The 22,541-nt window shown below is 39.6% G+C and overlaps 1 protein-coding gene across 1 annotated transcript in view; it reads left to right on the plus strand.

Moving 5' to 3' along the window:
* The window catches only part of asic1b (acid-sensing (proton-gated) ion channel 1b), a 156,893-nt gene that overhangs the window by 12,766 nt on the left and 121,586 nt on the right, over positions 1–22,541 (plus strand). The gene's annotated exons all lie outside the window — the stretch shown is intronic.

Here is a 22,541-nt window from a genome sequence, read left to right on the forward strand (position 1 = left end):
TAGAATACACACAAATTATAGTGTATCCCACAGTCCCAGTCTAGGTACGGAAAACTGGATTGGGTGGATGTGTTTGAGGTGGGCAAGTTTCTAGTGTTGCCTTTTACATCGCCAACACTTTTGAACGAATACTGGCTCACCTTTCTCATTGTTCCTCATGAGGTTCCCTTGCTGCACTGCACTGTGTGTATGCTAGTGGTCCCGCCTCTCCCTACAGAGAAAGTGACTATATGACTGACACAAGGTCTCACGCCATTGATCTATGGACCGCCTTTGTTCTATGAAGTGTCTCGGTACACAGAATGAGCTCTCTTGATCCATTATGGATACAAACAGTCCATTACAGACTGCAGCCAATATATGTATGATTCATACTGATATTGGATCTTGCTGATATGCTTGGATATCAGGTTCCCTCTCATCATTGTTGGAGTCAGTCTCCTTGTTCAGCAATCATGCTGGCTTTCGCTAAAGCTCGGAAAATAGTCAAAGCAATTACCTTAGCCCCAGCATCCACAATCCAGTCACATATGGTGACGTAACACGCCCAGCGTTGCCTATGTGTTCGCCGTCTTTTTCATCCATCGCTCTCAAGCAGCTCGCAATGTCACTTTGAACGCCCCGTTTCAACTAATGTCCAGCAGTTGGAGTTATTTTTTCTTAATCCTCGTGTAATGATGGCAAGCTCAGGATTAATTTGCTTCATTTGGTTTTTCACAGAAGCGGAGAGATGGGTGCAATGTTGTTTTGGAGCCCTGGGCGTTAAACATATGTACCATACGTATTACATCAGGTTCTCTGATTGGTTTATCATTGCCAGTGTACGTATAAGGCACACCGGATTATATGGCGCATCGTCGATTTTGGAGAAAATTCAAGATGCCATATAGTGCGGTAGATGCTTTACATTCTGTACTGTCTTATGTTTTAATGTTTTTTTTATGTTTTTTAATGTTTTAATAGATAACATTCAAGTTATAAGTCAAAAAGATGTGGAATAACAAGAATGGCAGAAAATATTGCCAAAACACAACGGGAAACATAATATCCAAATGGAAACTGTGCAGGAAGCAAAATGCCCTCGAGTCTCTCATGCACCAGGATGATTTTCTTCCATCTCGCCGCAATCTGCAATTTGAGGTGAAGCGGGTAGTCTTTCTAGCGTGTTTACTCCCCAAAGCTGCTTACAGCTGCTGGAAACACAGTTAATACAGTAATTGTGTTGACTGGCGACAAAATATTTGTCTGTGTGTGTGCATGTGTGTGTCGAATGGATGCGGTGGTGGTGAGTGGTGGTGGTGGTGGGGGGGGTGATAGTAGTAATGCACAGCATGAAATTCATCACATCCATCCATTTTCTATACTGCTTTTTCTATACCATTTTTTGTTCATTCTGTTGTTGTAACAGGTATAATTAATAAAGTTTCAAACCTCAAAAATGTTTATAAACTGTTATGTTTTGCAGCTCCAGGCTATTTCTCTTTCATGGGCAAAGGGCCAAACTTGCTCTTTTGATGGAAAAGGTTGCAGACTTAATTGAAACAACAAGCTTCTGATGAATTGGCGAAGAAAATGATTGTTAGGCTTGAACACAATAGGCTTGTGTTGTTTTATTAACTTGTTGGCATTGGTACATTGTTTGAATTCTTTTCTCAATCCGTTCATATTTTGTTATGGAACTTTTATATGGAAATAGGAATGAAAATGAATTAATATGAGCACTTCTAACAGTAACCACAACCGGTCAAAGCAATTATTGGACAATTCAACCCAAAACAGGTAAAAATAAACTTATACTTCTGTGGTGACCGAAATACTTTTTAATATATGTATATATTTGCAGCCATAATTCAGTGTTCTGCATGTTGTATTCATGTGTGCATTAATTTCGGACACGCTGTGGGTCCACGTGGCGACCTCGCCTCTGGCTTCTGAGCTCCACTGCTCAGATTCACGGTAAGTCAGGGGTCTCCAACCAGTAGATCATGAGCTGCCAGTAGCGCCTAAACACTTTTCAATTAGCTCACCTTTATTAATTTATTAATTTAAAACTCTATACTCACTGTATCAGGAAAGTGGCGTTTGTTTGTAGTTAGGAAGCACTTTAAGCATGTGACCAATCACAGCGTAGTGAGTGGGATATATTAAAACGGACCGTTTTGGCAGGAAGCACAAATCCAATGAAGTACAGCTGGAATAGGTGCTGATTCTGCAAAATCTAAAACATTTTCTGTGCGGGTTATTGCGTGTAGCTGCTCTATAGAAGACCACAACTCAATACAAAGGGTAAAAAAATGTGCATAATAGGTCACCTTGAAAGGTCGAGTGGTTAGCGCGCAGACCTCACAGCTAGGAGACCAAGGTTCAATTCCACCCTCGGCCATCTCTGTGGTTTTGCATGTTCTCCCCGTGCATGCGTGGGTTTTCTCCGGGTATTCCGGTTTCCTCCCACATTCCAAAAACATGCTAGGTTAATGGGCGACTCCAAATTGTCCATAGGTATGAATGTGAGTGTGAATGGTTGTTTGTTTATATGTGCCCTGTGATTGGCTGGCGACCAGTCCAGGGTGTATTGCGCCTCTGGCCCGAAGACAGCTGGGATAGGCTCCAGCACCCCCACGACTCTCGTGAGGATAAGCAGTAGAAAATGAATTAATTAATTTTCTGTGCGGGTTATTGCATGTAGCTGCTCTATAGAAGACCACAACTCAATACAAAGGGTCGAAAAATTTGCATAATATGTCAACTTTAAGGTAATTTGGCCAATAATTAATGTAGTAATCTTTAATCATAGTCCAAAAATCTATATTTAAATGCAATCTTAATGGTCAATAGCCAGAAAGCAGTCACCAACATTCACTTCCTCGCAATTACATGAAACCCAAATCAAATCCAAAGAACAGGACCTGCAGCAGGGACATCTGGGGAAAAAAAAATCCAACTGTGAACATAAAACCAGACAAGGGGAAGCATTTAGCAGATGCTTGTGGCACAAAAGTTTGGGAGTAACAAGTAAAGTACGACACAGCACATCCTGTCAGTGCACTGAAGTGCTTCTAATACCTCATGCGTTGGGTTCCCTGGATCTGTGTCATGCAAACTGCATGCCAGCTGTGTTTTCTGAAGCGATTTTAACATTTTACTTTAGCAGCATTTTCATATATTTGTGCAATTTTGGAATTGTAGAGAAGAGCTTATCCCAAGGACAGGAAAGTATCTATTCATTTTCCAGTTATTCCCGCAAGAGGCAAGTATCATCCACTTTTAGTGACTCCCCCATTGCACCAAGGGTGTCCCTGTGGCCTATTGGGACATGTATTGTCTTCTATCTCAGCATAAGAGCAGCAGAAAGCAAACACTGCCTTCCCTTATATTAATATCTGGCCTACAGCTGGAAGCATAGCTGCAGAGTATGATGCAAAAAGAGCCCAAACGTGAAACTATAAGAACAAAGGAGAGTGGGAGACAGAAGTAGGGGGTGATTTACAGGCTGCAGCAAAATGTTTGGATGAAAATGAGCAAAATGGTCAAACGCTGCAGAGGGAGGGCAGTCGGATGGACACTGCAGAGGTGCATCGACTACTTTGTCATTTATGCAATACAGTCAGTCTATATGCTCTAAAATACTAAACTGTAAATGTTCAAATTATTGTTTTTGCTATAGTCAGTGGGTGTGGGGTCAACCAAAGCAAATAACTTGGTCTTGATCTAGTGCTCGGCCAAAAACATTGCCAGCTCATTCCATAGAATGTGATGTGTGTGGCTGATTAGGATCAAACAGTTTTATCTACCTTTGCATGCACTTTAACATCTTGGCTATGTTACACTTGTCGTACAATGAATTAATCAATGGTTTTAATGCTGGATCAGCAGTTTGCTCCCCGTTCACAGTATTCCACTTGCATATGCACTTAGAAATTAAACTGCGCGAAAGGAAAAAATGAATCAGTTGCGCTCAACCCTTTTATTCTGTTTGCTCCTGAAATAAGTCCTAACAAAGTGAACAAAAGTACAATTTTTATTTGGGATCGACTGATATGTTTGTTTTCGAGCCGATGCCGATGCCGGTTTTTTTCCATCACCCTTAGCCGATGGCCGATTTTGCTTGGGACGATATTTGTGGCTGATACTGCTTTTGCTCCCTCAATTTACATGAAAAAATGACAATGATAACAAATATTACAGGTCTCAAGTTTAAACAAATATTTATTGAAATGTAAACACTGAACACAGTAGGATTCAGCTTTCTTAAACACACATTTAAACAGCATTATCAACTTTAAAAGGAATAAATAAGTTCTATCTAGCATCAATGTGATGGCTGATCCTCCGCACACACAAACACATCACACCGACACAATTTAGTACGATAAATAAAACATTTCAGTCTGTAAATCATGCAGCGGAAAAATACATCGGCGAACCCACGCGCGTATCGGCCGATACCGATTCAAGTAAAGAAAGCAAATATCGGCCCGATATATCAGCCGGCCGATGTATTGGTCGATCCTAAATTTTTATGCATCTGTATATAAGTCTACAAGTCTCCAACTACTTTTTTTTGTCATCATCAACAACACTCGCGTCGACGTAGAGCTAGCTAGTTATCACGTAACTGCTCTCTGTCACTTAAGTTCTGTCCCACTCATAAGCTAAAAATCCTTTTTTTATTTTTACGCATCATAACTCCGCTCTGAATTCCTTTGCATTTTGCATTAAAAATTATGCATTTACTTAACAAATGATCACGAGAAGCATGTGGCTGTGGCTCGCCTCCCAGTGTGTATGCACCTTTTGTGGAAGGCCGCAGCCAGCCTCTGCCTGATTGTCTCGGAAAAATACAGCACGGACACACTCATTTGTTAACACTACCCACTCCCTGTGAAATATGTAAGTCAGGGATGTCCAATTTGTCAACTGCATTTTTTTTTTATGGGCCCGTGAATGCCACATTGTATTAACAAAATCCATCCATCGAACCCCGGGTCTCCTAGCTGTGTGGCCTGCGTGCGAAAGAAACAAAATATCAAATAAAACAGGAAAAAATGCTAAAAATAAACACAAATGCTGACATTAGCTTATGCTGAGGTGCATATTATATGCCATATTCTCCACTTGGCTGCAGTGCCCTGTTCATTTTTTGATTCCCTCAGTCTCCTCTTGGACTTTAGTATTTTATGTCCGTTACTTAATAATAATAATAATAATAAATTTTATTTAGATTGCACTTTACATTACAGAAAGTGTTACAAAGAAAGCATAAAACCTACAGTGAAGCAATAAAACAACACAACACAACAAAAGGCATATATAAAAAAAGGCCAAGGAAAGGCCTTTGTAAAAAAAAAATATTGCTATTATGTAAAAAAAATATTTTTTTTGCTATTTTTTGCTTTTCTAAAGACATGTATTTACTTTTTGTTTCATTATGTGTGTCTTTAAATACATATAATTTCCCCACCATTTAGTCCAAGCACCACTCCCATCTTGTGTAATTACCAACATCATCCCATTCATTTCATCCCCAACTATTGGCTTCATTTCAGCTGTCGATTGACCCTCACAGTGCACCCCCTCGCCTTCATTGAAGGGACCAAGAAGTGTCGCTAAAGAGATGTGATCAATAAAGAAATCCAAGATGCCTCATTTGGGATCCTGTTGGCAGTCTTTGGAAGTACTATAATGTATGCACCGGGGTGATTTGAAGTACAGTCTGAATTAGGGGGAAAGTTTATTACAGTTTAGGTTATAGTAATGTTTTTTCAAAATAATATATATATTTTTTTTTATTGTGGTTGACTGGTTGACGGGCTGCACGGTGTTCGAGTGGTTAGCGTGCAGACCTCACAGCTAAGAGACTCGAGTTTAATCCCATCCTTGGCTATCTCTGTGTGAAGTTTGCATGTTCTCCCCGTGCATGCGTGGGTTTTCTCCGGGTACTCCGGTTTCCTCCCACATTCCAAAAACATGCTAGGTTAATTGGCGACTCCAAATTGTCCATAGGTATGAATGTGAGTGTGAATGGTTGTTTGTCTATATGTGCCCTGTGATTGGCTGGCGACCAGTCCAGGGTGTTCCCCGCCTCTGCCCGAAGACAGCTGGGATAGGCTCCAGCATTCCCGCGACCCTTGTGACGATAAGCGGTAGAAAATGAATGAATATTGCCAAAAAATAAATGTACAAAAAACACTGACATTATATATATAGTATAATAATTTTTAAAAATTCTTAAAATATTAATTTGGCTGTATTTTGATTTCTATTAGTTTACTTATTTTTATTAATTTTTTTAAAATATGAAAAATAATGTTATTACTGCGCTACATGGCGGTCGAGTGGTTAGCACGCAGACCTCACAGCTAGGACACCCAAGTGTGTACCCTGTGTACCCTGCCTCTGGCCCGAAGACAGCTGGGATAGGCTCCTGCACCCCCGCGACCCTCGTGAGGATAAGCGGTAGAAAATGAATGAATGAGTATGGACGATTATTAGTCAAAAAATATGCACATTCAATTAAATGTTATGCATTCTTGGCCTAAATTAAACATTTTCAAGCATGAAGATAGCTAAATGAATTGTATTCAGTATCGGATTCAAAGATATACTATCTAGTATTCTAGACCAGTCACTTGGTGTCATTAATGTTATTAATGAGACAATAGTCATCACAGGAAACTCTCCCAATGCTAACACGTGAGTCTTAAATCTTAATGACGTCTAATTTTCTAACCCCTTTTTTCGTTCTACCCTGTTGTTTAAATATTCCATCTCATCTATTGGCTCAGAGCTCAATGATGATTCAACCGCATGCTTCCCATCGTCTTCCCTCTGGAGGATAAATCAATCCATTTGCTATTACTGTACAAGTGAAAGACAATGACCAATTAGGTATTTGCTGAGTAATGAATACACGCCTAATGAAAACAACCCTTTGAGGCAAACGAGGCCAGCATTTCTGCTCTTTTGTCTTCTGCTCTTTTTTTTTCTTTTTCTTCTGCCACATCAAACCACAGACAGGAGTTTGTTGTTTGCGAAATTTCCACAGACAAAGATGATTCAATATAAGTCCCTAGAGAGAGGCTTGTCACAGGAACATGCTATACAAATTGAACAATGCATACAGTTTGTTCGTAGACCAGCTGCTGGAATAGACAACCACTGGCAATTAAAGCAACCAACAAGAGGAGAGCTGCGTATGTTCATGGAGAACAAGCTGCTGTACATTGGTGGAAATAGCTTTTGAACCTGTATTTCTTGCATATAATGGATATAAACACTTATAAAGTGTCATAGTGGTCATATATCTCATCTCGTTTCATATTATCTACATACTGTATTGTATATAACTCTGGGAAAAACTGTTGATTTTGTTAATACTTGGGTTGTTTATATTGTTTATTTTTCTATATTGTGTATTTTGTACTGCTTAACTGATTCTGTACTCTTGCTGCTGTGCAATACAAATTTCCCCACAGAAGGACGAATAAAGGCATATCTTAATCTTATCTTAATCTTAATCTTTATTTATAAACGGAACTGTCAACATGCAGCACAAAATCCCGCCTTATTACCAATTCATTATAACGATTATTTTCTCTCTGGTTTGCATCTTTGACAACACAGCATTGATAGGAAAGGATATATAACACCACAAAATAAAATGAACATTTGAATAATGAAATATAAGGTAATGGACTCACTGTTAACGTGATATGATGAAAAAAAAACAAAGCCTTACACTTGTCTTATTATGGATTTAATTGATTTTTAATTGGATGACCAACGTTATTATGAGATGGTGATAATTAAGTTTTTGTGTCACACATTAAAAGCCACTTAAAGTGAAAAGATGACCAAATTATTAAGAAATATAGTATTACATAACATTTAGAATACATTTTACCATCATTTCAGGCTCAAACTTTTCCATGTTTGTACGATTTTAGCATAATTAACAGTCATTAAACTGTAAAAAGAAGTTAATATTAACAACTAAAGGCACATAAAACAGCAAGCGGCGGCAAGTTTTGTGTCTTTTTTTTTTCATGCACTTTTCTCAACATTCACTAATGTGTTGTGATTTGAACTACTAAATTATGTCCCCCTTAAGCAGCATATTTTCCCCTGACAACTTTGCTTCCAACCCTACAAGGGCTCTGGAATTTAGACGTTCCATAGAAGCAGATAAAAGAAGATGAAAAGTAGTGAAGAAACGACAAACCCTTACTAAAACGATTTTGAATAATGAATTGTGCGGGGGCGTGGGGTGGGATCGCACAGTCGAGGGAGTACTGGAGAGAGAAAGCAAAGCGAGATAATGTATCCTTAAAGAATCAATTATAAACACTTTGAGATCGAAGGAAAGGAGGGTTGCTTATGCGCAGCATTTTTGGAGTGGGAAGGGGAACGCAAGCAGGGGTTAGAGCAGATAAGAACGTTAATGTGTTCCAGAGGTGGATTCGCTGCTTGGCTGCGGGTTAGCGCTGACAGGCTGCCTGTGGGAAGAGAGAGGAAACAGGAAAGAGGTGGGGGATTGATAGACACAGATGGAGAGCTGTGATGCGTTTGTGGAATGAGAAGTAGGCTATTCCCAGCCGTCTGCACCTTAGCTGTGTGGAAATCACGAAAACATCATAGAGAGGAAGCTGTAATGTTCAAAACCCTTCTGATTTCTTTGGTGAACTTTACAAAAATCCCAATATTGTTAAAGCACGGAACTACGGTAAATTCCAGTGAATAAGCCCTACCTTTTTCTTAAACTTGGAATCTTGCGGTTTATACAGCGGTGCGGTACTTCGGGACTACTATTCATCGTTTAAATACTGTGCCGCTTGTGAATCAATGAGGCGCTTATTTGGCAGGAGCAAATCCCGAGCTCTTAGTAAACTCAGGGCAAGCTTGTCAACCCATTGCAAATTGTACGATTATTATTATATCATTAATCAATATAACAGCCTGACTCATCTTACATTTGAACTCATCACACTCAGCATCTTAAAATGCACCTAGTAAATATACAATACAAGTACCGATATGAGTTTAAAATAAAATAAACAACTACTTTAAAGCATTTATTGGTGACTACCGGGATGCTGCAATGACGTCAGCTTCCCTCTGGCTCTCTGTGGTAGACAGAGGTAGCATTGCAGTACCATCCATCCATCCATGTAATTTTTCTTGCCGCTTGTCTTCCAGTGAAATGCTTTGCTCAGAGGCAATGCATTATGGGAAAATGTAGAGTGAGAAGATTGAAGAGTGAGAGATTTGAAGAGAGAGAGAACCAGTCATGATGTGCTATATATATCACTATATTGACAGTTACTATGGTACCCATTATGTCATTGTATGGTCATGTCACCTCGTACTTCGGTACGTGACAAAAAAATAAAAAAATAAAAAAAAAAAATAATAATAAAAAAAAATATATATATATATATATATATATATATAATAAAAATGTTTATAAAAAAACTTGAATTATATATGGAAAGCAGGAAGTGAACAAATTACTGATTGTAAAAGTACCAGATGGAGGGATAGGATTTAATAAGCTTTGCTTCTTCCTACTCCTTTTGGATATGTGGAACTGTGATATTATGGGATGCACTCAATTGTAATTTGATGCATGTTCAAATGAAATAAAACCATTACCATTGCCATTACCATTTTGGTGCTATATTTTCCAGGTACTTTTTGAGTGATAAGTTGCATTCTTTGCAAGACTGTTATATTGATGAATGACCTTGTGCATTTTCCAATGGGTTGCGAAAGTTTTATTTCATGGCTCATGATTGGCTCCTGTCAATGATCCCGGTCCTCACGAACTGAATGCCATTTCAATGCCATTCCTCTAAATTTAGTGGGTGCAGCTTATATTTACAGTATGTTATGCAATTCAGTGATAATGCAGGGGAGCTCTGCTGTTTTTAGCACTGTGCTACAAAAACACAAAAACATTCTGTGTATGACAGGAGCACTTTGTCGTTTACAGCAAAATACAGCAAAATACAGCAAAAACCCAACCAAAGATTACCCACATGAGAGCAGCGCTCTGCTGTGTTTAAGGAACAACTGCAAAGATCATCTATATGACAGGAGAGCAGTCCTATTTTTAAGGATCTACAGTCATCCCTCGTTTATCTGTTAATTTGTTCAGGACCCGAAATGTTATGTATTTGCAATAATTTATATTCCTGGTTCTAAGTCATCACACCTGTCGCTCGGTGGTGTCCCAACTGTTTGATTCATATAATGAGTCATATAATTACCATGCGGCGTCATCATAGTGTGTGCCTTCCTGTTTTCCACGTCTTTGGTCTTTTTAAAATAAGAAACCTAATTGAATTCTTCCCTCGAGTTCATTAACACTTTAAAATTCATTAAAGAAAAATGAGTGGAAAAAATGTGATGAATGATTCTGCCATTTAAAGCCGGTGCTGATAATTACTGCAGCTGATTGATGACCGCCAGATCGACTGCTCGGTACAGTTTGTGGAACTGCATTATTAACCATGACTGGCGGGTCAAAGAGCTTTTATTTTATAAAAGACAGGAGGTTTGTGTGTGTGTGTGATGTCATTTGTGCACAGCATGGCGTCCGGATGGTTTCGATGTAGTTGAAGCACCATTATATCCCCCTGGGATGCCGATTTGTCATCTTAGCAGCTATTGTCTTGATTCTTTTTCTCTTGATAGGAAAAAGTGAGGTGAATTCCCGTCTTTGAACCTACAGTGTACTTTCCTTTGACCTCAGTGTGTTTTCTCTTTAGGTGGGGAAGGAAACACTAAAGCAAAGGTTGTTGTCTTCCTTATACCCACAGCGGATATTTGGATTGTGGCTGTTTAACTGAATTGTTCATAAATCGATCCTTTTATTGTTTGTCAGGGATTGCTGGTACAGGATTTAATTGATTTGAAGCGTCTCCCAGAGGGCAACAGGTTGAACTGTACGGGGTGTGTGGGGTCACCAGTGATAGCCTTTAATCTCCTGACGACTGGGGGCCAATCTTTACAACAGTAAAGTTGTAACAGCGCACTTGGGGAGCTCCAATCGATCGGGATCGGACAATATCAATGACATCAACCGATAAAGCTTTAAAACACTGACCCACTCTGCCGGATCCCCTCTGCCGATCAGCTCCACCCCCACATGTCTGCCATGTGTGGGACTTCCTGTCTAAGATTTGCACCCAGCAAAACATGCCTCAAAAAAGTCTTGCTTTGAAAAGCTTTAGATTGGTGCGGCATTCAGGGACATTGGCAGGGTGTGGTGAGTTTGAGGCTCCAGATGTGATCATCTGTCAGGCTGCAGCTATAAAGCACCAGTCCCAACCCACTGTACTAGGAAGCATGGCAAAATTTGGGTATGAGTACCGGCTCAGTATGGATTTGGTAGCATATTATCACTATGTAGAACTTTTAGTGCAGGAGGAACTTTTGTTGTGTGCGGGACTGCATCGGACTCTGGATGATGTGTGATGCGTGACGAGTGAGCGTTTGCTCCACGATTGAAACGGGTGTTGTGCACACTGATATCACACAATCACGCATCTGCGCTTCAGAAGGGAGCGCATGGGGCTGCAGCAACCCAGTAAAGGTGGATAAACCTGCTTTTCATTCAGGTTTTCAGTTAATAATGTGAGAAAACTGGACATAAATGTAATTTGATGTCTGATGAAACATTTTTTAAAACAAAAAAATCGTAATATCCACTGATTTCAGCCTCTCAAATTTGAATATTTTTACATTTTCTTAGTCCATCATGCATGCAGCACTATTATCTTTGTTTTATACAAAACAAAATATTCACACAACAGTGAATCTGTTTGTGTTTGCTTGATATTGATTTGGTACATCCAGGGCGTAACTGATTACTCAATGAATAGAAGCTAAATCGAAATGAATAAAAAAATCTTCTGATTAAATGACAGACAAAAGACAAAATGCATATTTAAGCAGATTATATGTATTTTTATATATGTATTTTTTTGCCCAGCAGTAGCATTTTCAAGCATTAAAATGCCTTGCGGCTCCATAGCAGTCGAGTGGTTAGCGCGCAGACCTCACAGCTAGGAGACCCAAGTTTGATTCCACCATCTCTGTGTGGAGTTTGCCTGTTCTCCGGTTTCCTCTCACATTCCAAAAACATGCTAGGTTAATTGGTGACTCCAAATTGTCCATAGGTATAAATGTGAGTGTGAATGGTTGTGTGTCTATATGTGCCCTGTGATTGGCTGGCAACCAGTCCAGGGTGTACCCCTCGCCTCTCGCCCAAAGACAGCTGGGATAGGCTCCAGCACCCCCTGTGAGGATAAGCGGTAGAAAATGAATTAATGAATGAAAATGGTTTGAAGAAATGAAATACAAGGCATTCAGAAGACACAATCAAAAACGCAATATATTTTACACTACACTGGTCTAGAAGTCTAGACCTGCCAATATCCAATAAAGACAAAGGAGAAAGTTTGTGTCTGCATTTTAAATAGTTTTATTTTCCAGCATCTTCAGTCAGTCAACAGTTGTGTAATGAATTAATAACAAACGCTTTGGATGCCTTCCATATGGGGGGAAAAGAGAGATGCCACTCAAGGCTCAGACAACCTCTCAGTGCCCTTGTTATCATTTATTTTCCAACCAAGGCCTGGAGGCAACAGCTGATCCATTGTTTACCGCATTCGGTAACGGTGTCCTGACGCCAAACCTTTAGCATGTCAACCTCATGGGAACGCTTGACTGGAGGCAGTGTCGTGTTTTGACTCTTTTAGTCACTGACTCAGGGCGAAGGTTCAAAGGGAGAAGAAATAGAAAAGCGTTAAAGAGTGTATTCAATCTCACTTTTTGCATATTTGACATGTAGAATAACAATTTAACACAAGTTCATGTTCTATCATGTACAAGAATATTGCACGCCTACATAACGGTAATTTGCGGCAGTCAACTTGCACATAAATAACTGCACATAATGACGTTTTAATATTGTTTGTAATAAGAAATACTAGCGGTTGAGTGGTTAGCGCGCAGACCCTACAGCTAGGAGACCAGGGTTCGATTCCACCCTCGGCCATCTCTGTGTGGAGTTTGCATGTTCTCCCCGTGCATGCTCCGGTTTCCTCCCACATTCCAAAAACATGCTAGGTTAATTAGCAACTCCAAATTGTCCATAGGTATGAATGTGAGTGTGAATGATTGTTTGTCTATATGTGCCCTGTGATTGGCTGGCAACCAGTCCAGGGTCTACCCCGCCTCTCGGCCAAAGACAGCTGGGATAGGCTCCAGCACCCCCGCGACCCTCCTGAGGAAAAAGCGATAGAAAATGAATGAATGAATAAGAAATACTATGTTGTGTAACACATTCATGAGAAAAGCATTTTGATTGTTAAACTTTGTTCTTTTTTTCGTTTGTTTCCAGTACTAAAACATGCAAAAATAGTAATTTGCTTAATGCTTTTGTTTAATGACGTATATCACCTCAATTAAAATAAAATTTTGGCCAAATTAACAAACATTTACATTTGATTGGGCTGTTTCGTATTACTGTTATGACTCAAAGGATCATATACAACTTTTTTGTCTCACTAGAATATAATACAATTTATAGATTATATAGTCTACACCAGCCCGCCGTGAGCGTGTGCAATCTGCAGAAAGGTGCATGTTCACGCTCTCAATTTACAGCCCCGCTCAACGTGAAATACGTGCAGTCGTCTGCAAGCAAACACTCCGAGGTGCTGCAAATTATATGTTTTCATTTGGAAGCGGCGCACTGAGATGCTGACCTGCAAGTTTTTTTTTTTTGTTGTTGTTGAAAACCCTCCCAAGGCAAAGTTGAAGTCGTATTCCGGCGTGTTCGTTTCTTGGTTGGCAATTTACGAGCTAAACGAGCAACAGCATCTCTCTGAAGGTCTGCTCGGTGAATTAAGATGTGTTTATGTACTGTATTGCCTTTGACTCCAAAGCTTAAGTTTGTTTGTCATAAAGGTAAAATACTTCTTTTCAAGAGTTTCGGAGATGTGATGGAAAATGGAGGTTATGCATTTTTTGGCTTGCACTGATGTCACCCTCATGTCAAGCTGATATTTGACAAGTCAACACAACTCGATTAAATACTAGGGATTAATTGAAGGTGTCATGGTAGTAAACGTTAAGTTTCCTTCCCATCATATCCCAGCTTGAGCAAGCCTTTGGCAAAGTGATACAAGCAGAATCTAGCTCTTCCTGTTTTTTTAGTATTTTTGTCAGTTTCCACATTTTTCCAAGTATGGAATTGCTGTGTATTCCAATACAATATTTACCCCTCACTCCGAGTTTAGTTTAAGTAACATTTTACTATTCCTAACTCTAATGGAAGTGTAAACAAAGTTAAATGTCAACCTTTTGGACCTTTCACAATACATTTTGCACTCTGTGTGCAAATTGCCTGTTCAAATATAAGTTGACTTTACTTAAAAAAAAAGAAAAAGCAAACTTGCTGCCTCACAAAAAGTACCTAACCTAGTAACCTAGATGAATTACATGGATTTACTTAACTATTGTGAGTGTGCAGTACTTAAATTAGGCTAAATAATTGCATTGTAGTAACATGGTAATGGTAATGGTTTTATTTCATTTGAGCATGCAGATTACAATTGAATGCATCACATAGTCAGTTCACAGTTCCACATGACCAAAAGGAGTAGGAAGAAGCAAAGCTTATTGAATCTTACCCCTCCATCTGGTACTTTTACAATCAGTAACTGTTACATTTGTTCACTTCCTGCTTTCCTAATATGGTTTAAGTATTTTTTTAATTTTTCAATTTTTTTGTCAAGTACCGAAGTACAAGGTTATATGACCATCCAATGACATAATGGGTACCATAGTAAGTGTCAATATAGTGATATATATAGCACATCATGACTGGTTCAAGACTCTTCATCCTTGTATTTAGCAAACATCAACTGCTTGTATTGTTTCTTGAATTGGCTCATCGTTGTGCATTGTTTGAGGGTCTTACTCAATCCATTCCATAGTTTGATTCCACATACTGAAATGCTATGGCTTTTTAACGTAGTCCTAGCATATAAATGTAGTTCTTCCCAGATATCATATTTCTCCTCTCTTGTAGAGAAGTATTGGATGACATTTTTAGATATTTGGTTATTTTTAGCCTTATGCATTATTTTAGCTGTTTGAAGATTAACTATATCAGCAAGTTTAAGTATTTGTGATTTTAGAAATTTAGAAAACATGCACATTTTAAGTTTGCAGTACTCAAATTATGCTATGGTGCAGTTATGATGCAGTGTAATCCAATGGTTAGATAGTAAACTCATTCAAACAGAAGACCAAAATATATTAGTAGAGTTGATAAGCGGGCAAACAACTATTCACAATTCCACATCAAGAAAAAAAAAGACATTACATCATGACTCTCAATTATAATTAATAAAATTTGTATGTTGGCATTTACAGTGTGGCAGAAAAATATTTGTATGCATACATGAATAAATCTTTTAGGTCACACTGTATGTGCTGAATGTGCACTTCGATGTTTATGTTGTGTGTGTGTGCCCGCCCTTGAAGCCCATTCTTCAACATCCACACCAAATCCATACCGAAAGCTGTTCACCAGCAACATAGCGGACCTCTGAGAGCAAAGCTCTTTTCTACATGATCTATTGCAATACTATTTTAGATCGTATTATGAGTATTGCTGTGCAAAAGGCACACACCAGCTATTAAGTATGTTTACCATAATGCTGGGGGAGACCTTTTCCTGGGTGCCAATATTTGCTTACTTATTTGCATGATGACCTGTGTGCATATCCGAGATCATCTCAGTGGGGACTAACTCGGGTCACTCCCCTCTAACCCCAAGAGTGGCATTAAAAAAAATCGACTTATTTTTAAAGAAAGGACCTCATGCATTTAGCAAGAGGGAGGCGAGAGGTGGTAAACAGCTATTACTATGCGCCATCACAGTCTGGACCCACACTGCAATCACTGATTTTTTTTATGATTACTGATTAGCATGTTTCGCTTGAAGAGGATCTTCTCACCCATTAGTGTCATACCATGAAATCTTCGATAACAGAAAGGCATCATTTAGTTGCAGTGAGAAGGGACCTTAATGAACTGTCCGGGGGGGGGGGGGTGGGAGGGGATGAGGCAGAGAGGAAGATGGCAAAGATGGCACTTCAGTCAGCAACCTGTCTATTGCAATAGCTTGTGGTCTATCATTAGATGAGATGAGCAGATCAGCACAGCAAAGAAATACAGTATCTTACATAAGTGACTACAGCTTGGATAGCAGTTTATTTACTATAGTGACTCAACACAGTCGTTATTGTCTAAATGTAGCATAATTCCTACAGCCAAGCATGCCGATGATAGCGGCATGGTCAGGTGCTGCATGAGTGGTAGTATATACAATGATGTTGATCAAGCCACAGGTTTATTGCACAGTTATTGCACAGTGATTTTTATTTTTTGCAGTTTTTGTTACGGAGTCCTGCGAAAAACCTGCAATACCCCTCCCTCATATACATCAGATCATGATCCCCTCCCTTGGGATACTGGACACAGGTTTATTGCACATTTATTGCACAGTGATTTTTTTTTGCAGTTTTTTTTACGGAGTCCTGCGAAAAACCTGCATTACCACTCCCTCACGATCCCCTCCCTTGGGATACTGGACACAGGTTTATTGCACATTTATTGCACAGTGATTTTCTTTTTTTGCAGTTTTTGTTACGGAGTCCTGCGAAAAATCTGCAATACCTCTCCCTCACACACATCAGATCATGATCCCCTCCCTTGGGATACTGGACACAGGTTTATTGCACATTTATTGCACAGTAATTTATTTATTTTTTTGCAGTTTTTGTTACGGAGTCCCACGAAAAACCTGCAGTACTCCTCCCTCACACACATCAGATCATGATCCCCTCCCTTGGGATAATGGACACAGGTTTATTGCACATTTATTGCACAGTAATTTATTTATTTTTTTGCAGTTTTTGTTACGGAGTCCCACGAAAAACCTGCAGTACTCCTCCCTCACACACATCAGATCATGATCCCCTCCCTTGGGATACTGGGCACAGGTTTATTGCACATTTATTGCACAGTGATTTAAAAAAATTTTTTTGCAGTTTTTGTTACGGAGTCCTACGAAAAAAAAATCTGCAATACCCCTCCCTCACACACATCAGATCATGATCCCCTCCCTTCGGAAACTGGACATTAGGTCTTTTTTACTGCACATCTTGCTGTCATTTAATGTTCTATTCACCAATAAGGCTTTTCTTTCCAGGCATACAAGTCAGTGAATAGACTTGGAATCTCACCGGTGACCTCAGACATCTCTGGACTATCTCAGCCTTATTATTTCTGTTAAGGAATAAGAAAAAAAAAGTCCCAGAGGGAAACCATCATCAGACTTCTGCTCCAAGAGCTTGTTTAGACAAGCACATCTAAGAGTTAAATATCAGTGAAGTGAATGATGGAATAAAGAGTTGAAATCCCACTTAGGCCAGTAATAACAGCATTAAAGTAGTGATAGGAGGAGAGGGAGAGCAAGATGTTTCAGTTCATCCCTTTTTGAAAGTAAAATCAGCCTCATCACTCTTTTTTTGTCCTCTCAAGGAGGATGAATGCAAGAGCAAGGGGCAGTTAATTCTCATAAACCAGATTTGATTTGCTCTCATCTTCATCCGCTAATTAACATTTTCTTTTCTTCTTATGACTCGCTCTTATAGTCTAACCATGCGACACAATAGAACGCCATAAAATAAAAAAATAAAAAAGTTTTCGCCCCAGTGCGCTCTCCAAGATCATATCTGAATGCTCCATAAAGAAAAAGGCACCAGGCTGTTCTTGTCAGAGCGCCGCAGCAGCACTGATGCAATTATTAGTCGATGGTGATAATAGTAGAACTCATAGGGAGGTGTAATGGCTTTTAGATTTGCACCTCATCATCAGCTCAGCCAGACTACAGACTACTATCAGTAGACAGTATATGCAGTATATTTGTGTTGTGATAGTCGACAACTTGTCTATGGGTTTATGCGCACTGGCTTGATACATTGGGAAAAGTAAATATGATGTACAAATCCGACCTTGGAAAATCATAAAGGCACAGTCGCACAATAGCTCCATTGTTTGGCTTATGTTCATTATTTGCTCATTTGCAGCATTCTCGATATTTTAGCTGTAATGAACGGCACAGAAGACCAGCAAACTGCAAAAGCACAATTGTAATCCTGCTTTTGTTCCGAGGGATTATGATTTATGCTTTTTTAAAAATTATTATGATGTGATGCAAGTAGGCTAGGGTGGTGTATATCTGTTTTGTTCACTTTAAAATGGAATGAAACATGATTTATAAAACACTAAATACATGTGGGTGTCTACTGGGAGACTCATCTTCTTATAGCTCATATCTTTTTATTGGGGGCGCTAACAGGGTTGTCATGCAGCAAAATACAGGATGTCATTGACTATACTTTTTGTAAGCCAGTGCTTATATTGAACAAATGAGATGCACTTGATACATTGCTTCCCCTTGACAAGTCTGAATTGTAATAAGATCTGCTGGAAAGTTGGGTGTAGTTTAGGTGTGTAATGGTATGCAATAATCACTTCCATTAATTACAGTTTATTAATCACAGCACGGCTGCATGGCGGACGAGTGGCTAGCACACAGCTCTCAGCTAGGAGATTGGAGTTCAAATCCACCCTCGGTCATCTCTGTGTGGTGTTTGCATGTTCTCTCCGTGCATGCGTGGGTTTTCTCGTGAGTGTGAATGGTTGTTTGTCTACATGTGCCCTGTGATTGGCTGGCGACCAGTGCAGGTTGTACCCCGCCTCTTGCCCCAAAGACAGCTGGGATAGGCTTCAGCACCCCCCGTGACCCTTGTGAGGATAAGCGGTAGAAACTGAATATGGCTTGAAGAAAAGAAATACAAGGCATTCAGAAGACACAATCAAAGACATAATTCATGGTACACTACACTGGTCTTGAAGTGATTGGCTGGCGACCAGTCCAGGGTGTACCCCGCCTCTCGCCCCAAAGACAGCTGGGATAGGCTCCAGCACCGCCGCGACCCTTGTGACGATAAGCGGTAGAAAATAGCTCGGTTTTAAGGTCACAGTTTGGTTCATATTGTGTATTTTATGTGAACAGCTGTAAAAGGGACCTATTATGCTTTTTCCACTTTTCTGGCCTATAAATGTTGTGAGAATGTTGTATTCTCTTGTAAAACGATGCCTAAAGAAGCAAACATCAGGCACAGAAGTGGTTGCAGTTGTAAAAAAAAAAAACAGCAAGAGAAAAATATGGGGCTGTTTTATGAACATGGATGACACTGCAAACTGTTGCTGATGCCTTTTCCATCGTTACTTGGTCTTGTTGAAAAGTTGGAAGCACAAGCTGTATGTAACTTGTGTAATGTATCAATGTCACTGTGTTTATTTTGTGTAACTAAGCGGTGGTCTATGTAACATTATAGAGTTTGCATTAAGGGAGCGACTTATCTGCATGCAGGAAAATTCCAAGCTCACCGATGTCTGGGGTTGCTAACAGCCTACCTGATCTACCAGAGTTTTTTTAAACACGGGTATTGCTGCTGGTCGCCAGCCAATCACAGGGCACATATAGACAAACAACCATTCACACTCACATTCATACCTATGGACAATTTGGAGAAGTCAGGGGTCTCCAACCAGTAGCTCATGAACTAATAGTTTAAAAAATTTGAAGTGGGGTTTGGAAGTAGTCTGGAAGTCCTCAGAAGCGCTTGAGATTGTGACCACGGGTGGAATTAATTAAAACAGACCATTTTGGAAAGCCAAGGAAATACAGCTAGAATAGGTGCCGATTCTGGAAGATCTGGAAAGCTTTATGTACCTGCTTTATAAGAGTCCACAACTCAATACAAAGTGCCAAAAATTAGCATAATAGGTTCTTGTCAATGGGTTCCACATGTCTACCTAACAATGGCTGTGTTTTTTTTTTCTCTCTCGTCTTTTTGTCTGTTAAAGCCGCACATAATTGGTTAAAATGTGACCACGCTGAGCAGGACCAGCTTTCTTCAAGACAATACTGCACATTGCTTTCGTCTCATCCACTTGACTTTATCCATTTTATGTCTTTCACTGGGAGTCTTTCACTTACGACGCTTCTTCTTGCCTCCGTCGCTAGCCATGACTCCTACTATAACCTGTCCCTCACTTCCTGTTCTGAAAGTTCCGTACCGAGAAATAAGAAATTGGATGTCAGAAAAATGGAGCAAAAACATTTATGGAGATGGTTTTAATTGTATACCAAAAATACATCCATAAACACTTGGACCTGGTATGATTGCATGACTGAGAAACAAACAGGAAGCTGATGCAGTGGATGGTCTAGTGCCTCTTGTCTGTTCAACTTCCATACAGGAAGTAAACACACTACTTTGGCGCCATTCCACATCAAGTGTTAATTAGTCATTCTCTATTTCAGCAGTCTTGTTTGGACTCTGCTGGATGAGTTGTTTAATTGCCTATTATGGCATCTTCCAGAAGAGGAGCGACTCATATTTCCCACGGCCCCAAGTGAATGGAGTTGAAGTGCTATTGATGTGTGCTTTGGGTCCACTGCTATAGATCACATTTACACACCACTTGACACTTGATGCTTTCTGAACATGTCAGGATAATTATGATACTCCATGAGCGACGTGTTAGCAATTGACATTGTTTAATGGTCACACTACACATTTAGGGGTAGGTCTTTTTCTTTGTTAATTATTATTATTTCAGTTAAGTCATTTATTCATTCATTCATTCATTTTCTACCGCTTATCCTCACTGCCGGAGCCTATCCCAGCTGTCTTCGGGCGAGAGGCGGGGTACACCCTGGACTGGTCGCCAGCCAATCACAGGGCACTTATAGACAAACAACCATTCACACTCACATTCATACCTATGGACAATTTGGAGTCGCCAATTAACCTAGCATGTTTTTGGAATGTGGGAGGAAATCGGAGTACCCGGAGAAAACCCACGTATGCCGACGGTGGAATTGAACTCGGGTGTCCGAGCAGTGAGGTCTGCACACTAACCACTTGTCCGCCGTGCAGCCTTAAGTAATTTAGTATTCATTCATTCATTCATTTTCTACCGCTTATCCTCACAAGGGTCGCAGGGATGCTGGAGCCGATCCGAGCTGTCTTTGGGCGAGAGGCGGGGTACACCTGATTGGACTGGTTGACAGCCAATCACAGGGCACATATAGACAAACAACCATTCACACTCACATTCATACCTATGGACAATTTGGACGTTTTTGGAATGTGGGAGGAAACCGGAGTACCCGGAGAAAACCCACGCATGCCGACGGTGGGATTGAACTCGGGTCTCCTAGCTGTGAGGTTTGCATGCTAACCACTTGTCCGCCGTGCAGCCTTAAGTAATTTATTAATTTATATAATTATGTTTTTCTCTCTATTAGACAATGGTGATAACGGAAGTGAACAAATTATCAACATCATGGATTAACTGTAAAGTTTGATAAGTGCCATTGGCCAAATGTGCTCTATGGGTGGGGGTAGGTAAATTCCAAGGGCCCCTGACTGCCAGGGTCCTGCTAAAATTGAGGAAAGTAGTTTTTTGTCTTTTTTTTCATGAGACTCAAAGTTCTGACTGCTTCTGATCTGTAAAAAGGAACTATAAAACCACCTTAATTGAGACACAATCCTGCAGTGATTTCATGAATAAATTGGAATTGTAAATGTAGTCTTCATCTAAAGATTTAAGAAAAAGTTAAGAGGTGAACACGGGTGCGACCCTTTTTATTTTCCAAATGAACTGTCGCCAGCCTCTTTTAAAAGCTGTTGGTTTCCCTTTTGTTAGTCTACTCCCATCTAGCAGGTCTCACTGTGCTCTGAAGATGTAATTGGCCCGCGGTATAAAATGGGAGTGATTGTTCAGACACTGTGGAGGAAAGTACATAACTTTCTTTAACACCTTCTGCCGTTAAATTGGCTCACTTGGGATTAAAACCATGGATCTGTGTAACCTCTGTTTATAAAAAAAAAAAAAAATCAAGCAAAGATGGACTTCTTGTGGCTTTTAGAGTTTCTACTTTCTACAAGAGTTGTACATATAAATACTAAAACAGAGGTGTGCGTCATTCACTTTAACAAGACAATCGGATATTTCGGTACTGCTGCTCTCTGCATGTTCAAATCAAAAGTCAGAGGTCGAAGAAAGGATGGCATTTCATAATACTTTATGACATTTTAATACAAAATAATAAAACATTTTCTATCACTTTAGCCCTCAGCTTGACTCTTTCTGCTATACTTGAGCGTTCTGCAAAATCGAATACGGATGTCACATTTGAGCAAGCATTTTATTCATTTTTTTAATTAAAAAATGTAAAAAATTTTAAAAAATGTAAAAAAAAATTTAAAAAATTTTTAAAAATTAAAAAAATAATAAAAAAATAATTTATTCATTTTAAATTTTCTACTGCTGATCCTCACAAGGGTCGCAAGTATGCTGGAGCCTATCCCAGC

The sequence above is a fragment of the Doryrhamphus excisus genome, chromosome 18, assembly GCF_030265055.1.
Source record: "Doryrhamphus excisus isolate RoL2022-K1 chromosome 18, RoL_Dexc_1.0, whole genome shotgun sequence".
Lineage (NCBI taxonomy): Eukaryota > Metazoa > Chordata > Actinopteri > Syngnathiformes > Syngnathidae > Doryrhamphus > Doryrhamphus excisus.